Consider the following 22523-nt stretch of genomic DNA (forward strand, 5'->3'; position numbering starts at 1 on the left):
GATAGGAATCGCATTGAGTCAGGTACATGCACACCTGGTAAACAACTATAGTATAACATCACTGGGAGTCACACCCCTCTGAGGGTATGTCTACACTGCCACCCTAGTTCGAACTAGGGTGGCTAATGTAGGCATTCGAACTTGCAAATGAAGCCCGGGATTTAAATATCCCGGGCTTCATTTGCATGTTCCTGGGCGCCACCATTTTTAAATGCCCCGTAGTTCGAACTACCTGCCCGCGGCTACACGCGGCACGGACTAGGTAGTTCGAATTAAAGCTCCTAATTCGAACTACTGTTAAGCCTCCTTGAAGAAGGAATAACGGTAGTTTGGATTAGGAGCTTTAATTCAAACTACCTAGTCTGTGCCATGTGTAACCATGTGCAGGTAGTTTGAACTATGGGGCATTTAAAAATGGCGGCTCCCGGAACATGCAAATGAAGCCCGGGATATTTAAATCCTGGACTTCATTTGCAAGTTCAAATGCCTACATTAGCCACCCTAGTTCAAATTAGGGTGGCAGTGTAGACATACCCTGAGAGTCTCAACAGGGACCTAGACCTTAGAATCATGGAATCATAGAACTGTAGAGCTGGAAGAGACCTCAGAAGGTCAAGAGACCTCAGAAGGTCAGCTCCCTGCTCTAGGCAGGATCAATCCCAACTAAATAAACCTAGCCAGGGCTTAGTCAAGCCGGGACTTAAACACCTCTAGGGATGGAGACTCCACTACTTCCCTAGGTAACCCATTCCAGTGCTTCACCACTCTCCTAGTGAAATAGTTTTTCCTAATATCCAGTCTGGATCTCTCCCACCACAACTTGAGACCATTGCTTCTTGTTCTGCCATCTGTCACTACTGAGAACAGCCTTTCTCCATCCTCTTTGGAACCTCCATTCAGGAAGTTGAAGGCTGCTAGCAAATCCCCCCTCACTCTTCGCTTCTGCAGACTATAAAGACCCAACTCCCTCAGCCTCTCCTCATAGGTCATATGCTCCAGCCCCCTAATCATTTTGGTCACCCTCCCTGGACCCTCTCCAATGCGTCCACATCCTTTTTGTAGTGGTGAGCCCAGAACTGGACACAATACTCCAGATGTGACTTCACAAGAGCCGAATAAAGGGGAATAATGACATCTCTAGATCTGCTGACAATGCTCCTCTTAATGCACCCTAATATGCCATTAGCCTTCGTAGCTACAAGGGCACACTGTTGACTCATATCCAGCTTCTCATCCACTGTAATCCCCAGGTCCTTTTCTGCAGAACTACTACTTAACCGGTTGGTGCCCAGCCTGTAACAATGTTTGGGATTCTTCTGTCCCACTGCACTTGTCCTTGTTGAACCTCATCAGATTTCTTGTGGCCCAATCCTCCAATTTGTCTAAGTCACTCTGGACCCTATCTTTGCCCTCAAATGTATCTATCTCTCCCCCTAGCTTAGTGTCATCTTCAAACTTGCTGAGGGTGCAATCCATCCCCTCATCGAAGTCATTAATAAAGATATTGAACAAAACCAGTACTAGAACCGAATATTGGGGCACTCTGCTAGAAAATGACCGCCATCCTGACATCGAGCCATTGATCATTACCCGCTGGGCCCAGCTTTCTAGCCATCTTTCTATCCATCTTACTGTCCATTTATCCAATCCACATTCCCTTAACTTGCCGGCAAGAATATTGTGGGAGACCATATCAAAAGCCTTGAAAGTCAAGGTATATCACATCCACTGACTTCCCCATATCCACAGAGCCAGTTACCTTCTAATAGAAGCTAATCAGATTGGTCAGGGATGACTTGCCCTTTGTGAATCCATGCTGACTATTCCTAATCACCTTCCTCTCTTCCAAGTGCCTCAAAATGGATTCCTTAAGGATCTCTTCCATGATTTTTCCAGGAACCGAGGTAAGACTGACCGGCCTATAGTTCCCTGGATCATCCTTCTTCCCTTTTTTGAAGATGGGCACTACATTTGCCTTTTTCCAATAATCCAGGATTTCTCGCGACCTCCACGACTTTTCAAAAATAATGGCTAAAGGCTCCTCAATGACATTTGCCAACTCCCTCAGTACCCTCGGATGCATTAAGTCTGGACCCATGGATTTGTGTAAGTTTAGCTTTTCTAAATAGTTCCTAACCTGTTCTTTACCCACCAAGGGCTGTCCATCTTCATCCCATCTTGCGTCACTTAGCGCATTAGTCCGGGAGCCCACCTTGTCCGTGAATACAAAGGCAAAGAAAGTATTGAGTACTTCAGCTTTCCCCACATTATCTGTCACTAGGTTACCTCCTTCATCCAGTAGGGGCCACACCCTCTCTGATCACCTTCTTCTTGTTAACATGCCTGTATAAACCTTTCTTGTTATCCTTCTCATCCTTAGCCAGTCACAATTACATCTGTGCTTTCACCTTTCTGATAACCCCCCGGCCTTCTCAAGCTATACATTTATACCACTCCCTTGTCATAAGTCCAAGTTTCCACTTTTTGTAAGCTTCCTTTTTGTATTTAACTTTACCAAGGATTTCCCGCGTAAGCCAATCCGGTCTCCTACCACGTTTGCCTCTCTTGCTATGCATCAGTACAGTTTCTTTCTGTGCCTTCAATAATGCTTCTTTAAAACACTGTCAGCTGTCCTGGAATCCTTTCCCCTGCATGTTAGCATCCCAGGGGATTCTGCCTATCAGATCTCTGAGGGAGTCGAAATCTGCTTTTCTGAAGTCCAAGGTGTGTATTTTACTACTCTCTTTTCTTCCTTTGGTCAGGTTCCTGAAATCTACCATTTCATGACCACTGCTTCCCAGGTTGTCACCCACCTCTACTTCCCCTATTAGTTCCTCCCTGTTTGTGAGCAGAAAGTCAAGCTGCGTATGGCCCCTGGTCGGATCCTTCAGGACTTGTACCAAGAAGTTATCCCCAACATTCTCAAAAAACTTCCTGGATTGCCTGTGTACTTCCGTATTGGTTTCCCAACAGATGTCAGGGTGATTAAAGTCCCCTACTAGAACCAGGGCCTGCGATCTGGAAGCTTCTCTCAGTTGTCCAAAGAAAGGCTCATCTACCTCATCCACCTGATTTGGTGGCCTGTAGCAGACACCAACTACAACATCACTGCTGTTGTTTGCACCACTAAACTTAACCCATAACCTTGAAGGGAGTCTTGAATCCTCCTAGCTGGAGGTAAGTCCACTGCAGACAGGTAACCGGAACAGGACTCCCTGCAGATCTAAATAGCTGTAAGCATTTCCAAGTGCCTGTTATTTTATATGCATTGCTTTGCCTATGCTGATTTGTATTACTTCGCAGTAGCTGTGTAACCATTTGCCAGTATTTAGCTTGTAATTGTAGTGACTGGGGGGAGGGTTAGCTCAGGGGTTTGAACATTGGTCTGCTAAATCCAGGATTGTGAGTTCATTTCTTGAGGGGGCCATTTAGGTATCCAGGGCAAATCTGTCAGGGATGGTTATTGGTCATGCTGTGACAGCAGGGAACTGGACTCAATGTCCTCTGGAGGTCCCTTCCAGTTCTATCAGATAGGTATATCTCCATATGATGTAGTGAGATTAATAAAAGTAACTATCTATACCTAATCAACTCTGTCTTGAAGCAAATACACAACCCTGTTGGGCCCTACCCCTGTGACTTAACAGGAGCTTTCGCTAATGGCATGATTTGGAGAAGCTTCACCAGTTCAAATACATAGAGTAGCCAGGGAGTGACTTACTCTACCCTATATTTAATTTTTTGGGACTAAATTCACATCTCCTTTACTTGTCTGCAGCCTTCCTGTAATCTATGGGGTTGGACAGATATAACTGAAATAAGTATTGTGATTAAATTTATATTTATAATTATGCTATCTAGTTGAGGGAACTTTTATCTCAAACAAAGTGAAAAGCATATGTTCACTTCTCAACATGTCATTTATATAGATCATATTAGGACCCAGAAGAATGAAGGTATGCAGGAAAAAAATCCTGGGGACATTTTATATTCTTACACAAACACCAAAACAACTGAGGAGAGTTGGCAGTTTTTCAAAGGGACATTGTTAAGGGCCCAAAAGAAAGCTATTCCGATGTGTCGGAAAGATAGAAAATATGGCAAAAGACTGCCTTGGCTTAACCACAAGATCTTGCATGACCTAAAAATAAAAAGGAGTTGTATAAAAAATGGAAAGTAGGACAAATTACAAAGGATGAATATAGGCAAACAGCACAGGAATGCAGGGGCAAGATTAGAAAGGCAAAGGCACAGAATGAGCTCAAACTAGGGAAACAAGAAGACTTTGTATAAATACATTAGAAGCAAGAGGAAGACCAAGACCAGGGTAGCCCTACTGATCAGTGAGGAGGGAGAAACAGTAACAGGAAACTTGGAAATGGCAGAGATGCTCAATGACTTCTTTGTTTCTATCTTCACCGAGAAGTCTGAAGGAATGCCTAACATAGTGAATGCTAGTGGGAAGGGGGTAGTTTTAGAAGATAAAATAAAAAAAAGAACAAGTTAAAAATCATCTAGAAAAGTTAGATGCCTGCAAGTCACCAGGGCCTGATGAAATGCATCCTAGAATACTCAAGGAGCTGATAGAGGAGGTATCTGAGCCTCTAGCTATCATCTTTGGAAAATCATGGGAGACAGGAGAGATTCCAGAGGACTGGAAAAGGGCAAATATAGTGCCCATCTATAAAAAGGGAAATAAGAACAACCCAGGAAACTACAGACCAGTTAGTTTAACTTCTGTGCCAGGGAAGATAATGGAGCAAGTAATTAAGGAAATCATATGTAAACACTTAGAAAGTGGCAAGGTGATACGGAACAGCCAGCATGGATTTGTAAAGAACAAATTATATCAAACCAATCTGATAGCTTTCTTTAATAGGAGAACGAGTCTTGTGGATAAGGGAGAAGCGGTGGATGAGGTATACCTAGACTTTAGTAAGGCGTTTGATATGGTCTTGCATGATATTCTTATCAATGCACTAGGTAAATACAACTTAGATGGGGCTACTATAAGGTGGGTGCATAACTGGCTGGATAACCGTACTCAGAGAGTAGTTATTAATGGTTCACAATCCTGCTGGAAAGGCATAACAAGTGGAGAGGGTACAGAGAAGAGCAACGAGAATGATTAAAGGTCTAGAGAACATGACCTATGAGGGAAGGCTGAAGGAATTGGGTTTGTTTAGTTTAGAAAAGAGAAGACTGACGGGGGACATGATAGCCATTTTCAGGTATCTAAAAGGGTGTCATCTTGGCCTCTGAGGATACAACAAGAAGCAATGGGCTTAAACTGCAGCAAGGGAGGTTTAGGTTGGACATTAGGAAAAAGTTCCTAACTGTCAGGGTAGTCAAACACTGGAATAAATTGCCCAGGGACGTTGTGGAATCTCCATCTCTGGAGATATTTAAGAGTAGGTTAGATAAATGTCTATCAGACATGGTCTAGACAGTATTTGGTCCTGCTATGAGGGCAGGGGACTGGACTCGATGACCTCTCAAGGTCCCTTCCAGTCCTAGTATTCTATGTTTCTATGAAATGGTTTTAAAACAAAGGTCAGACTCATGCAGGATGTATATTGTTTTCCAATTTTTGTTCCAATATTTATCTGATTAAGATATTACTTTCATGGAATTAATGTCTCTAACTCCTCTTTTAGCTTGGTTTTATTTTTTTACTGTAAACTCACTACCTTCTACCTATTTACCTATAATTGTACCAGTCCAGTTGAGGAGTGGTTCCCAGGTATTAGGTATAACATAATAAACTGTCACTGTGGTATTGTGAGATTAAATTGATCTGTTTTATTGATTGGTTGATTTCACATATATTGCTCTAATGTGAATTTATACATTCATTCCACGCAGCAGCAAATGATTTCCTAAGATACCTTTAGAGGCTTGACTATATTTGATAGATATGCCATTATGACAGAAATGTAACTTCTTTATTTAAGAAACTGGGGTCTATGCTGAAATATTAACAGTAAAATGTCAACTGTCAGGTTTCAAAGAGGGGAAGAAAATCACAGATGTCATTAGGGTCAAATGCTGTATTGTGGAAGGATCTCTCCTCAGGAGAAATTCACACTAAAATTTTCCAAAAAAGCAACAGCTGTATTTCAACGAGATTGCTATTAGCACAGTTTTATCCATCTTGTGAAATGGGTCTAAACTTATACTTTTACACATCAGTGAATCATAATTAATATGATTTTTTCATAAGAAATATTCCTGAAATAAGGTTAAATTATTATGTGTTTTATGAGAGCACGTAGGCACTGTACAAACACAGAATAAACAAAAAAAGTCTCTGCCTTGAGCAACTTAGAATCAAAACAGAGAAGACAGCAGAAGAGTAGTGAAGAGAGTGGGGGAACAGACAGACAAAGAGAGAGATTCACTTGTGTGCAGTCACAAAGTAGAATCAAGATTTAGAATCAATTTTTGTGGAGCACCCCATAATAACAACTGGCAAAGGGATACAGACATGTCCTGATTCTAGTCTGTCATTTTGGTTCATCATAGAATACCATGTGAAGTCTTAAACAAAAGCTATAGTCAAATTGGTCTTCACTATCTTCATGAAATGTATACATGAGTTATATATGAGTATATATCTGAAAATATGTTCTTAGATTCAGTATCAAGATATGAGTCACTAGCAGAAATGGGTTTTCTGTTAGCAAGAGATGTTTATTTACCTCTCTTTCTGTCAAATTTAAATTAAACATTGTAAGCTGGTGAAATACCCATTTACATACAAAGTCAGCAGAGATGAGAAGTCAATAGGGAAGGACACTTAGGAAAAACACTCCACGCATTGTTATAATGTCTCTGAGTACAAACAACGTACTTCCGGGATATAAGTAGATGGCAATGGAGTCACCCTATCTTTCTATGCTGCGAAGATAAACAGTGCATTTGTTTTTATGAAAACAGGATTTCAGCCAGCCTTGGTTGAAAATGCTGCAGAGAATTTTGTGAGTTAGATTAGCTTTGTTAGACAGGAGGCAAACCTGCTAGTTATATTTAATCTCTAGTAGAATTGTTATGAATTTGTTTTATATTTAACATTTGTTTCCGATATTCTTACTCACCATTCCCTGTATCCTGAATCTTTGGTAATAAATGTTTTCACAAAAAGTAGATCAAAGTGCTGTGATCTTAAGCTAGGGGCTGATCCTTCATTGACTCAAACAAATTTGTGTGTACACTGTTTGGGGCAGCAGACTGTGTCCATTGGATAAGTAGCTTGACATTAGAGGAAAACTTCAAAAGAAATTTTGAAGCTCGGGTACAGCTATTGTTAACCTGCAAGGTAAAATAAGGGCTGGCATAGCCTAGAGGTTATTGGATGACTAACAAGCTGGAGGTGTCAGTGTGCTGACACCCAGCCAACCACAAGCAAATCCTCTTGATGCTAGAGGCAGAGGAGCAACCAAGTGATTCACAGTCCTGGTACTCCAAGAATTGACACACGAATTCCACTGCATTGTTCCAGTTGCCTTGCAGTAAAAGATAATTAACAGGAAGAAGGCAGAAAATAAGTAGTTGTACCAATCCACTGAAAATCTTCCCCTGAGATGTCTAGCTCCATGTAAATGATAACACTTTTATTTTAGGAGGACATTGCATGGTATTTCCATGTTTGCCATGTCACTCTGGGATATTGGTGCACATATTGTCAATTTAACCCTGGTCAGAGGGACTATAAACAGCCCTTCTACCCTTCAGTGAGGCTGTATACGGAGAGTTGGGGGCTCAACCGGAGGCCACCATATTTCCCAGTGACTTCATCTGCTGGTGGTAGTGTGAAGACAACACTGGACACCACATTTTCAGATATATAAATCTAGTAGCCCTTAAGAGTTGTGGGCTCTATTCCAGCTGGCAACAACTAGAAGGCATCAGGTAAAAAGCGGCACTGTTGACCTGGCCTCCAATGTAGTGATAGATTTTCATCTCCAATTTCCTGAGCACTTTATTCACAGCACAATTGGTTGGACTCTGTCTGTCAGAAGTTATTTTCACCCTTAGATATATGCTTACGTGTTTTCATGTACTTGGAGATTTGAACTGGAGATGGGCACTGCTTCTTGAGAAATTATTATTTCCATCAGATTCAATGAACTACTTGATAAAAGGTTTATCTGAGAGACCATCAGCATGGTTATTGTTTCCTTTCAAGTGGTAGAAACCATTCCATAGAGAGAAGAAAAAAACTTGGAGGAAAAGGCACAAAAGCTGAGGATTCTATGTTGCCAGCTGTTGCTGGTCAGATTATATTTTTTATTAATAATACAGCTGTCTCTCAAAGCTTAAGTGACAGATGAATAACTACTGAGGACTACAAATGGAAATTTTATGCTGGATATATACAAAGAAATTAAACAATTTATTAGTCCTTTGTTGGTTGTCTTAGGAAAACTTTATAAACATTTCAAAAGGTGACAATGTCTCTTTGTTGTCAAGCATGTGACTCAGCATACCATTCTGACAGGACCAAATTATACTAATACATTTTTCAGGAAAACTGATTTGCCCAAGTACCTCTCAAAGCCCATTCTGCTGACTGTATTGAATATCATGGTCAGGTCAATTGCAAATCACATATACATCCTGATGTTGCTCTCTAATTTTTTCTTGGATCTGCCTGGCGGTGGACATCATGTTGGCAGTGCTTTGACTAACATGAAATCTGCACTGACTTTCAGGAATAATGTCTTTTGTGAACATATATAATGGTAGCCAATAGTAGAGGATGCAAACCAGGATCTTACAAGCTACCGAGAGCAGTAAGATCCCAGGTGGTAGTCACAACAAGCATTGTCACCTTATCTCTTGTGTATATATGTACAAGCAGGGTATCTTTGAAGTCTTGTTGATCTTTCTCCCAAATGGTGATGAATAAATGAATGACATGGTGCATCAACTGGCCACCACCAACTTTGTACCTCTTTGATGGGATTGAATCACTGCCTGGTGCCTTTCCAGATTTCATCTGCTTGACAGCTTTTTGTACCTCATCCAGAGTTGGGGGTACAATTAGTTGTGAATCATTGGCCCACTGAAAAGTCTCTTCAAGAATGTGGCTATCCAAAGTTGATGTCTGGCTTAATATAGTGCAAAAATGTTTGGCCCAGGAGTCAAGAATATTAGTATTTCTGTATTCTGAGTGCTGCCATCAGCAGAACACACTGGTGTAGAGTCAGAAGTGTAGAGACAGCCTCACATTGCCCATAGACTGCCTCTATTGTCCTCATAATTTCACTTGTGCCTTTTGCGTAGCTTAAATGCTTACTGATTTCCTAGAAGCATTCTCTTTGTTGTTGATCCAAGCAAGTGTGTCATATGCATCTTTGTCTTTGTCAAACCAGTCATTGTGTTTGTGTATTCAACAAAAACAGAGTACTTCAACAACAGTTGTATAGGTTATTTCCTTGATGTTGATCCAGTCCTCCTCAATAGTGACTGGTTGATCTGGACCTTCGTTGTCAATGGCTAAGGTGGTGTCAAGACCAAGTTGAAACAATGCTTGTTCGCAGGCATTTCAAGCTTGCCTATATTCAACTTTTCCCTGCATGCAACAGAAGATGACATTTTGGTAGACAGAGGTTAAAGGAGATGACACTGTACATCATGTAATGGCCAGACCAGGAGCCTGTGCCATGCATTGTATGAGTCTACTTAACATGACAGATGTCTTTTTATGTCATAATGAAATAATCAATCATATGTTAATGTATAGCCAGAGGGTGCATCAAAGTTGCTTTGTATTTGTTTGCCTATTGGAAGAATCTGCTTGCAATAGTAAGCTCCTGCTGTTAGAAGAAGGAAGGTGCCATTTGAGTTCTCTTTTCTTATATCATGCTGTCCAAACACCATGTGTCATGTAGTGGAGTCTTGAGCAACTTGAGCATTAAAATTACCAAGTATATGTAACTAGGAACTAAAAGGTACTGAAGAGGTCACTGAATTTGGACACTTGTAAAAAGCCTCCTTTTCATTGTTTGCAGCACGTGATATGGGTGCATATTCACTAATAAGTCCAAGGCACTGTTTATGCTTCAGTATAAGATTTGCAGTCATGAGGCAAGGACTGATGGTATGTGACTGGGATTCAAGCTGGGGAACTAGTGATGCCCTGATGATGAAGCCAAATCCTGCTTGTCTTGGATGCCCTTAAGGATAGTCCACACAATAATATGAATATCCAGCTCCAACCTCTGTGAACTGGTCGGTACCAGAGAAACATGTTTTATTTGAGGTTTTGACATCAATGTCTATAACATGCAAGTGCTCTACCAATAATTGCTGACTTGTGTTTATGGAGATTGTCGCTGTCAAGAAGTATGTGTACATTCTAGAATGCAAAGCATAGTTTCTGGTTAGTCATTGATTTTCTCTTGGGATTGCAAAATTGGGTATCTAGTCAGTCATGGTTAACCAACAGGAGTCAATTGGAACAAGCTGTGTTTAGGGCTTCTTTTCTCCCCCCCTCTTCTTTCAAAGAAAGCAGCGCTGTCCCTAAATAGGGCTGTTTGTCTCCCTAGCAGGACACGAGAGCTGCTGCTGTTCCAGTTGAGCAGACAGATGACCCAGGCTGTCTACATGCAGGTTTGTGGCTAGATTCATCCAGTGGTATCCTCCACCTGCATCCAACATCACTTACCCATCGCCGTAGGACTTTTGACAACAAAAGGTAAATCTTTAGCATCAAGAGCGATCCCTTCACATATGAATGAATTTCAGTGAGACTGGCTTGTGAGTTCCAACCCCACTCTTTCTCTTTTTATACCAATTGTTGGCCACAGACACAGGAGCTGTGGCACATGCACTGAAAGGAGCGAGTACAGGTTTGAAATCAGAGTTTTCCTTCTAGATATTGTTGATCTGCAGCACCTGATTCCATATTATTCAGCACTACCCCTTGGGATCACTCTATGAAGGGTTTCCTTGATGAACCTCAATGCCGTAGCACCCCAGAGGGAGGTAGAACCCCAGAATGACCCAATGAGTTTCTGCTCCACTATTTCCTCTCTCCCCCGCAAGTGTTTTTCAGTAGTTCTGCAACCAGGCCAAGCAGTCTCCAATTTGTAACTGTGTTTTTTATTTTAATTTCCTAAGCAAAGTAATTTGCTCTTGTCTGTATTATATTGTAAGACGTGATTGTAAAAATATATACATCAGCAGGGGACTTGGAAACAGGTTTAGAACTAATTTTCGAACCCAATTTTGAGGTTTTCTAGATTTCAATGAACGGTGACTTTTTGCTTCAAGGTTATGTTCTATGTAATTAATGTGTGTTGTGACTTCTTTTTTGGGTACTACACCTTTAAATGGCGAGACATGTACCTTCTTATATTAACATTGCCACTGGAGTTACAGACAGGCTGTGAAAAGGAAAACAATTTTATTTCTTATGTGATTAGTGTCACTTTCTATGATTGTTGCTATTGGTTAATAACTGCTCAATATGGGTTTTTTTTTTATCATTTCGCTATTTAACTGAATCAGGTAAACTTTTGTTCCCAATACTTCATGTACAACCCCTTTCTTCAGGCAGCTCCAACCCTTCCTTTCTCTCCAGTAATTTTGAATCACTATGCTTTTGCTGGGATGAGTGTGTTGTGAATTTCTTTTTCTGCTGTGCTTAATTTTCTTTTATGGCTAAATTTGGTCTAAGGAAATCCAATTCATTTCTGAACTGAGTTTCATAGCTTTATTTAAGCTTTTTTCTGGGTGATCTTAAGTGCTGACTTACACCCTGTTAAAACAGTTTAAAATATAACTTTGAATTGTTCTGTCCTCTTTTTTTTTCTAATATCCCTTTTAAGTGTTTGCAGAAAGTGTTCTGCAAACTCTTTTGATCCAGATGCAAAGGGTCTGATGTAGTGTGCTTTCACCGAATTTTTCTTAAGGACAATTTGAATGATCTCTGAAACAAATTGAGGACCATTATTCAAAATCTATGCCAAAAGTTTTATTTGTCATCTGGACAATTGTTGGCGATGTGGGGAAAAGAGTGAACTTGCTCATTTTTTTATGACAAAATCCATATGTAGTTTTGGGAGGGCTCAATAGCTCATGATCATCCGTATCAGGAAATGGTTTGTGGAATATTTTGATGACTATTATAGAATGATTGGGAACTAATTTTCTCTTTTGGTGTCTTTATTGAAGTCTGCCAAGCAAAAATAACTTCTGCAATTTTCCATTTTCACTGGGTTTGGTGAGATAACTAGAACTGGACAAAGCCTTATCATGTATATAAGAAACAAAGATGCTTAGTACTGCTGAATACTGATAGCCAAACATCAGTTTGGTTATGGAAAAAAGAAGAGTTGAAAAGAAAAGTGGAAATTGAAGGCCAATTAGGTGACTGACTGGAGACTTAATTTGTAGCCAGAACTTAAAGAATTAAATGTAATTAATGCAGTCATTCACTTGGATAATACATAGAAGATTTCTGGGAAATCAGTTGCTAATAATAAAATTTTTATGTACTATTTTGTGTTGTGGGCTACAGAAAGGACATACTTTTATTTTACATCAGGATTAAATCTCGAGGGGGCCTTTGGTATTAAAGGTAACACTTCGATGAAAGACGTTTTAGTGAATGGATGTCTGGATTAATATAAATGTTTAAATTATGAAGCCATACAATTAGGAGAACCAGGGACAGACCAGCTTTACAAAATGCTGGAAAACCATTCTCTTTGAGAGAGCTTTCCTACCATATCAGGAATACTATTCATAGCAATGATACATGGCTCTCCCTTAATATCCACACACACAAATCTGTCAGAAACTAATAAACAAATCCACATGCTCACACAGAATTTTTACCTCAAAAGAAAAAAAAGAGTCCAAACCAAATGGACAGACCATCTTTCTTTGGACCAATTTCTGTGAGAGCCTCTCAAAACGCCGTGGAGTCCATCAGGAGCATGGCTATTACTATTGTATTTACATTGAAGATGCACTGATCTGAGAGTTTTATTATGCCCCAAATACTGAAAGATGGATAGCTGTCTATTCTGGTTATTTAAAATCATAGAATAGTAGGACTGGAAGGGACCTCGAGAGGTCATTTAACCTTACTTACAATATCTTTAATCTTTATTTCTGAAGTCAGTCTCTGTTCCTTGGGTAAACTGGCAGGGTCTGGCCTAGAACCAGCAGGAACTTTCTAGATGCAGCCTGAATAATTAGGCCATTTAGAATACCTGGAGCTAATTAGGAGCCTTCCAGAGCAAAGGGGGTCAGGCTAACCAGACTATCTGTGGCCAATCAAGAACCAGTTGAGACTGGGTAAAAGGGCTCCTCTCTTATTTAATTGGGAGGCACATGAGGAGGAAGGAAGGAAGTGAGTGAGTGAGTGAGTGAGTCAGTCAAACAAACAAAGTGCTGAGAGTGAGAGGAGTCTGGGTGAGAGCTGGAAGCTGCAGGTCAGGAACAATGTATTGGAGGAGCCAGGATATGATGCTCAGATAACAGAGGAAAGTTACTGTGAGAGATTGTTTGGGGAAGTGGCCCAGGGAGATAGTGGCCAAAGGGGGAATAGAACAACTCCCGTTTGTTGCCACTGCCTCAGAATCCCTGGGCCAGAACCTGGTGTAGTGGATTGGGCTGGGTTCCTCCCAAACCTCTCCATACCACTACAGAGTCTGTGTCTGGATAGGGAGATCAGGACTATAGAGGGGTTCCCCCCCCCCCCAATATTATGCACTAACTTGTGATAAGTATGGCTCAGTAGACTGTGAACCCTGCCTCTAGTGAAGAGAAAGAGGCCGTGTGGTGGGATGCAGCGAGCCTTTGAGTCTGAACAATGCCAGAAGCTCAGGACCGACAGGAACAGCCGGAGTTCTGTTACAACTAGCATCAGGATTGGGATTATTCACAGCGTGGCAGAGCACAGAGGGTAAAAAACAACAAAACTAAAAAGGTACCAAGATGTTGGGTTTAGGTTTTATTTTCCCTCTCCACATGTATTTCCCTTATTTTTTTGGGTTAGGGGCTCACCAAGATGGAGGACATGGTGAAAACTCTGGTCCATAACCCTGGCAGCCCAACAGGAGACCATCTGGGTGCAGGAGTTCACTCTACAGGAGACTACCCAGCAGCAGCAAGAAACAAATCAGTTGCTAGTGAATCAAGCAGCCTCTGATTGAGCCCTCCTTTGAGAGGTGGTAAGCCAGCTAAAGACTCTTACCACCTGGACTCTTAGGCCTGCAGGGATGGAAACCCTGCAGGCCACAGGCCATCTGCCAAAGATGACATCAAAAAATGACATAGAGGTGTATCTCCTCTCATTTGAGAGGACTGCCTAGCAAAAAGCATGGCCAAAGGATCAATGGACCAGCTTACTCACTCTGTTTCTCTGCGGTGAGGTCCAGAAGGCTTCGCCTGCTGAGGATGCAGCCAAGTTCCCCCTGCTGAAAGAAGAAATCCTGGCCCAGTTAGTGGTAACCACAGCCACGAGAGTCCAAGTATATCATGAATGGAAGTATCAAGAGGGTAAACCACCAATGCCCAAACTATTTGATGTGATTCACCTCACACAGGAATGACTGCACCTTGAAGTGCACAGCTCTGAGGTGATATTGGAGACACTGGTCAATTACCAGTTCATGAGGAATTACTGCCAGACCTTTGCACATGGTCAGCATGACCCCACTTATGATGAGATGATCATGTTAGTGAAGACACAATTGACAGATAGAGTATTTACCTGTCTGCCTAGGAAAGGCCCCAAGAGAAGTAGACAGTCAATGCCAGCCCCAGGTTTTCTAGTATCCAAATGCACAGGAAGCCCTCAATGGAAGTAAAAGGTGGCTGAAGGCCAGCAGAGCTCCTGGAGAGTTGGAAATGGTATGGAGGAGGCTGATTTTGTTGGTTTTTTTCTGAAAAAGGTACATAAATTGTGAACCGCAATTTGTGTACCTTTTTTCCAGTTATTTTTTCAGAAGATGCTTTTCCGACATTTGACCAGTCTACACGGGACCAAATGTGTGTAAAAGCTCCTCTTTTGGAAAAGCCCTTATTCCTCATAAAATGAGGAATACAGGGTTCCAAAAGAGCATGTCTGCTCTTCCAAAAAAAATTTCGGAAGAGCAGATGTGTTTCCCTGGATGCGGCAAAGTTTTTCCAGGATACCAAAGGTAGTATAGACATAGCCTCTGGGGCAAAACCCCTTTCTTCATGGAGCCAAAGGGGAAACTATAGGTGTTGTGCGTGCAGGGAGTTGGGACACACAGCCACTCAATGCCCCAGTGTTCAGGAGCTCATGTAGTGCAGCCTTGGGGCTTGGGGCAGCACAAGCTCCCTGCTCAACTTGGTGAGAATCACCATTACTTCACATAAGTGTACAAGATGAGTGAAAGTGGATGGAGTCAAGGCTGTGGCACTCATGGATTCAGGGAGTCCTGATTTTGGGGAAGCTGGTAAAGCCTAGCCAGCTAAGATTTGGCTGAATGTACAGGGGTTAAATGTGTTCATGGGACTGTTAGTTACTATCCCAATGTAGCAGGAAAATACCACTCTTTAACTGGTGGACAAAGGAGAAGAACAAATAGTTCTTCATTGATTCATCTGGTTAACTTCAGACATGTAACACATTTCCCTACAATGATTGTGTGTTTGTGTAGCGTGATTATATAAATGGTTTATTGAATCTATTTTCATTTCTTGACCTCTACATTTAATTGGTGTTTTAAAAGGCTTATTATTGTTAAAAACTAGAGCTGTTTGGTAAATGGGATTGCTTTCCACATAAAATTTTAATGACAAATTAGAAAAGAAAATAATCCCCAAATTTCTTATTTAAAATTTCAGGTTTTATGGGGGTGGGGCTGGCGGTAGGGGGAACCAGAGCTTGAAACCAAATAATGAAATTTTCATTACAGATATTGGGTTCTTTACATTTCTCTTATTTTTTAAAGACTTTAGGACTCCTATTTCCTATGGGGTGAGAAATTACATTTTTTAAAAGAAACTTGAATGCCTCACATTAATCATATGAAGCCAGCAGCTGGGACACTAAGAAAAACAACATATATCATAAGACTTATAAAATAATCATGTGACGCTATAATTTCATTCTCAAGATTGTTTCTTATGGATAATTTTAGCAGAAGTATCAAGCAAGTATATATGTTTTGCATTGTTGGATATGGTGATACATACTGTGAAGGTGCAAATGGGTAGGATAAACAAGTTAGAATAGGAAGTAGCATCATCCCCATTCATTGAATTTAAAGTCGCTTCTGTTCAAATGTGGGAGGGAAACATGAGATGCACTACCTGCCCTTGCATAAAGATTTCAAATTATTTCTACATATCAATAACCAAAGCCATCTTTTCCTAGCTGCAAGGACCTTTTGATTGTCTGTCTGTTAATCAGCTGTCACGTCTCAATCTCTTCTCTGACTGCTTCTACGATACAGAGATATATTGTGAATACAAAGGTCTGCAGGACACTGAAAAATTAAAATTCTGAGTCAGTATAAAACCAATTGAATTTAATATCAATCTAAAGCAACAGAATATTTGTGCTAATTGAACTAGTCTGGGGGTTGTTCTTGAGGGGGGTTAGTGCAGCACATTTCCTGTATTCCCAGCTGCATAATTCAGATATAATGTGCTAAAGCCGACACAAGGATGTTGATTAGAAACAGCTCACTATAGCTTAAATGTTAGATCACTGCATATATACATATGGGAACTCGATTCCAAAGGCAGAGGTATATCATATTTGTGTTTGCTATTATTTTCAGCTCTGAAAGCTTTTTTTCTGACCTACTGTAATAAGTTTATCCTCAGGAAACTAGATATATGGGACAAATCTGATTCCCCTTTACATTAACATAAATACATTTTGATTCTACTGAAGCCAAGTGATCATTCAAGATGTATATCATTGTAATTGAATGCAGAATAATTTGACCCATAATATTCTGTCCATGGGTTTACACATATGCAAAAAGTTGTAATTTTATTCTTAGAGACTACAGGCTTTTCTGTTTGCTACACAATTGAAAGTAAGAGTACATGTATTTATCTTGCTCTCAATTCCCATGAAATGAAGTCTATGGGATTGTACTCGTATAAGTGTGAGCAGCCTTTGTGCCAATAACATTGAACAAACATGTTTCCACTTCTATATCCTACTTAGTCTAATACCTGATCTTCTGCAATAAATTGACTGTGTATTAGTCTGGTGGGAAATAAAATAACATAAGATCTGCCATACTGGGTCAGATCAAAGATCCCACCTAGCCCAGTATCCTATTTTCCCACAGTAGCTAATGCCAGGTACATCAGAGAGAATGAACAGAACTGGTAATCATTAAATGATCCATCTACTGTCACCCATTCTCAGCTTCTGTGAAAGAGATTTAAATTAATCATCTTTTTCAGGGTGAACTCCGCCCCCCCCCCCGACACACACACTTTTATTTCATATCTTTGGTACTTAGAATTTATTGAATAGCACCTAAACCTAACCTAGCTAAATAATTATTACTGATTGCTTACATTTTGCACTGGAGTGTAAATAATTCTCAGTTTAAACATAATAAAACAAATAACTGTCAGACAAAGCGTGGGTGTGCATTCACAGATTGCAGGGATTACAGAATTTCACAAAAATAGAGAAAGACCAAGGAAGCTAGGTTTTGTTTTGGTTTGAGATCTGTGTTCTAGACCTTCTGATGCTTCAGCAGTCCTACAAATGTCAGGGTTTTTTCTTCCATTATAAATATCTTGGTTTCTGTTATTTCCACTCCAGCTCATCTGGGCTGTGTCCAGACTCAGGGGTTTTTTCGAAAAAAGTAGCCTTTTTTTCGAAAAAACCTCACCTGCGTCCAGACTCAAGCCGCGTTCTTTCGAAATTACATCGAAAGAACGCGGCTTTTCTTTCGATGGCGGTAAACCTCATTTCACGAGGAAGAACGCCTTCTTTCGAAAGTTCCTCTTTTGAAAGAAGGCGTTCTTCAATGTAAATAGGGCGTCTTCGAAAGAGAGCATCCAGACTCACTGGATGCTTTCTTTCGAAAAAGCAAGCCGCTTTTTCGAAAGTTCAATGTGCAGTCTAGACGCTCTCTTTCGAAAGAGGCTTGCAGTCTAGACATAGCCCTGATGAAGTGGGTTTTACCCATGAAAGCTCATGACACTATATATTTTTGTTAGTCTCTAAGGCAGGGCTACTCAACTTTGGAAGCCTCAGAGACCACAATAATACTCAAAGCACATGCCAAGGACTGCAGCTTAAGTGTGGTTGCATATACGAGCAAAAATATATGCAAGTAGCTGCTTTCACACTGACCGGCATGAATAGAAAGATTAAGGCAAGACTACACAATACACAGGCCCCATTTAAGTCAGTTCCGCTGTTATTAATAAAATGCAACATTTACCCGATTTCCACCCATATGACAGCACTTTTAATGAGCAATGACAGTCCAGGAATTTAACACTAAAACACAACAGAAGACCATTATATTGGCTACTGTTTTGTTTTGGCTCCCACCCGTAGGCCGCATGTTGAGCCCTGCATAAACCCAAACTGAACCATGGGCTGCAAACAAATGGGCCGCAGACTGCATGTGTAGCTCTGCTCTAAGCTGACACTAGATTATGTGTTGATCTTGCAGATTTTGTGTAGTTTCTTTTCAAACATGTTGGTTGTGTTCCATTTTGCTAATGGATAAACTTGGATGATTTTTCTGATCTGGATCAAACCTGCAATGTTTCAGATCTGGATTCTATTTTACAGGGATCTAAATATAAGCATGTAGGTATGTAAATCATCACTAAAAATAAACAGTGTTTTGGTATTGTACTTAAATAAAAATGTCCCTCTTTGTTTTGTTTCTTTATTTAAATAGATTCTTTTAAAATTTTGTTTTTTAAAGAAAATACTGGAAAAGAAAAGTAAACTGATTATTTTTCCTTTTATGCTCAATTCAATTTCAGATACATGGAACATTTGGTGTATAATTTTTTTAAAAATAGGCAGCATTGGACTAATTCTTTTGCTTAAATAAATGATAACGCTCATGTTGATTTCAGTGGGAACAAACTATTGAATGTTGAGACCTAGATTCTGAAAGATGTTTAACTACCTGAAATCAATGGGAGTTAGGCACTTAAATACCTTTGAAGATCTGGACCCAAGTATTTTTGCAAATCCCACTCTCAATGTATATGTGGTAGCTCAGTCAAATTTTAGCTGATTTTTAGAGGATCTTATTTATGTATATATGTGTGTGTGTGTGTGTGTGTGTGTGTGTGTGTGTGTGTGTGTGTGTTATAGTTCTGTTAAAAGCTGTTACATCTCAATATGTAATCTCTTGGTGGATGCCATATTTTGCTATAAACATACCTGCAGCATATACTTGTTACTTTCATGAAATACAAATGTATTTGAATTTAATAGAGGGAAATAATGATGCTGACAACATAATAAATGGGCAAATTATGAAATATTCAGAGCTTGTTATCATAAAAGTAAAAACTATAATACAAGCAGCACCAGAAATATTAGAAAGATAAACTGAAAATTGTTGGATTAAAATGGATTACAGATAATAAGAAGAAAATACTATGGGTGATAGTTCTTATCTGTGAACCAAGACACTAAAACTAAACATTGAAATTGGTATTCATGATTGCTTTTGAACTTAGTAGATCAGCTGTAAAGATCCTTAGGTGACACAGATTGGTATAGCTCAAATGTCATACTGATTGCCACAGTATTCATGTACATTTGCATAAATTATCCATAATGCTTTCATATTTTACTTTTAAAATTATGTTTGTCAGTATTCATAACCTAATTAACTGAAAATATAGTAATGGTTTTGCTTGATTGCATATTTCTAATATGTAGTATTTCAATTCTATATTAAAATGACAGACAATAATTCTGGGTTTTTTTCAAATTTTTCTTTCTGCTCTACTTTGAGTTATATCCAGAATGAATTTTAGTCTGTTTTATTCTCAGATATACTATTTTATATTTGAAAGCCATAGGAACTTTCTACTCTTCTGTTCACTTCTCTCAGTTTGCAGCACTTATATCACAAATGACAAACTTGGCGTTGTTAAAAGGCTAAAATTAATTCTTTAGACACATAGCAATAAAAAGCAAAGTGTCTCATTCAATTCATGTAGTCCATTTTAATGTTAATTAATGTAAAATATAAACAGAAAATTACAGCATTAAATTAGCCATTCTGTAATGTGTATGAGACATGATAGATTAAAACCTATTTCATGAAATGTTTTTATGTTAATTGGACATGCATGCAAGTGTGGATATAAGATGATTTTGAATTCAAATCTTTCATAGATGACACAATTCTGAATAATGATGATCTTCATTTATTTGAAAAATAAAGAACTCGTAATTTATGAAATCCAGACATATGTAATAGTCCTCAATGGAACTGAGGAGTCTGTAGCATGATCAGTGCTCAAGTGCTATAAAATAATTTCCATCCAGAAACTTTAGGATAGGTAGCACAATTTAACTGTTTGTAAGATAAAGCATAATTGAGTCTCATGACTATAGAAAGATAACACACCATCAGCAAAGAGTTGATTATCACTCAAGAAAAAAAGGCCAGATTAAGATAAATACAATTTAAGAATGCTTAATTTAATGTTTTCAGATTGGTGATCCACATCTTCATTGCTTATTCTAATAATTGTCCTCAGGTCTGAAATTGCAGAACAGTTTTATAGGCTCTACACTGTTTTCAGAGTTACCTAGGAAAGATCTACTGGCAGTAAGAACATCTTATCCTTCCTCATTCTGCTGAGCTGATAATTCTCTGAAAATTTATTTCTAATATAATGTAGTCATTAAAGAAGTGATATCCCAAAAGATAAAACACTTCTTATAGCAAAAACTGTTTAAGAGCCTGGGTCTGTTGAAGTTCCTATGGGATCACTGCTCATTATATCTTTTAGTAGCATACCTTCTAAAAGAAGCATCAGTTCTAAATAAAAATATGAAATTAACTTGCATTGCTGTGATAATTCATCTTCAAGAATGACTTTGCAGCATTCATTAGGATTCCTTCTTGTAATAACTACAAGTAATGTAGGATAAATTCAATTTATGTGAAGTAGTTTAAGAGGAGAAGGAAACAATATCCTAATTCCAGAATGGGGAGAGGTAAAAATAGTTGCATTTTCACAAGAAATATTCATATTTTTGTATTACCCACTAGACAGTAGCTATCCGCTAATGTAATTTTAGAGAAAGTAACACTTAATCAAAATGAACATTTTGTTTCTCTCTTTTATTACTGAAAAAAGAGATGGGGAAAGCAACCCTACATAGATTTACCCATTAAAGAATAAAAGAGTCCTCTCATATATTTACAATGCATCTATTATACAAAGAAGCTAGCTGTTTATGTATGTATGTCCTTATAGTTACATATTTATTTTTATTGTGCATTTTCTAGCTATGTTTTATGTTAGTAAATAATGATAACCATTAATAAATATCACCGGTGATTTGGAGATATATTCTTAGACATATACAAACAAGTACCTATTATATTTCCTAACCTTTCATTACATTTTATAAATTTCCAACTTAGTTGATCAAACAGCTGTTGTTTGTCCTTTCAGTGGTGTAGTGGTCAATTGCAGAAGAACTTTGTACGTGATAATTTAGAGGTGATGAGGCCTGCATTCCTTCCCCCCTTTCCCTTTCCCCTGAATTTGATGAGCCAGAAGCAAGTCTTTGGGAACATACGCTATTTAAGATAAGCATTGTTGCCAGCCTAGCAAGAACAAGTATAAGATAAGGTTAAAGCACAAGAACAATTCTGTTTACCCTAACGCACTGATCACGTAAACAGGGCCAAAGGACAAAAAGAACCAGATCAGAACCAGATCGATAACTAACAGCTAAGTCCTACATCAGCACTAATGAGTAAGCCCTCGAAATTTCCAAACTGCCAAACAAGGCAGGAACACTGTATTTAAGGCTGCCTCAGAGCCTAGCAAATTGGACTTCGCTGATGGGCTTTGGATACCAGCGCCTCGGAAACTGAGACAACCTCCCACTTCATCCACAGCCTACCTGGAGTCCTAGGCTTGCAGGAAGGGCTGTAAGATATGCCGCTTCTTTGTTATATTGTTCTTCCATCTATGGGGCACAGCTGTTAGCTGTCAAGAAATAAACTGTTTGTGCTTGACAGATACCTGTGTGGTGTCCTTTGTACTTTGGGAACCCAGTGTCGGACTTTAGACTTCCTCTGTCCGGCTACATTTGGTGCAGCGAGCAGGGTTCTCTTGGTACAAACTTCTCAGCATGTGGAAGAAAGGGAAGCAGATGGGCTTGGGAGGTAGTAGGGCAGAGCATCGAATTCCAGGCTGGCCGTGCACATCAGCCTGGGCTTTGGTAGCTCGACTTTGGTATGATGTGACGCCTGCCGTGCAGTTTGAGGGGGAGCTAGCTGATGGGGTCAGTCCCGCTAGTATCCAAAAGGGGCTGG

The sequence above is a fragment of the Pelodiscus sinensis genome, chromosome 9, assembly GCF_049634645.1.
Source record: "Pelodiscus sinensis isolate JC-2024 chromosome 9, ASM4963464v1, whole genome shotgun sequence".
Taxonomy (NCBI): domain Eukaryota; kingdom Metazoa; phylum Chordata; order Testudines; family Trionychidae; genus Pelodiscus; species Pelodiscus sinensis.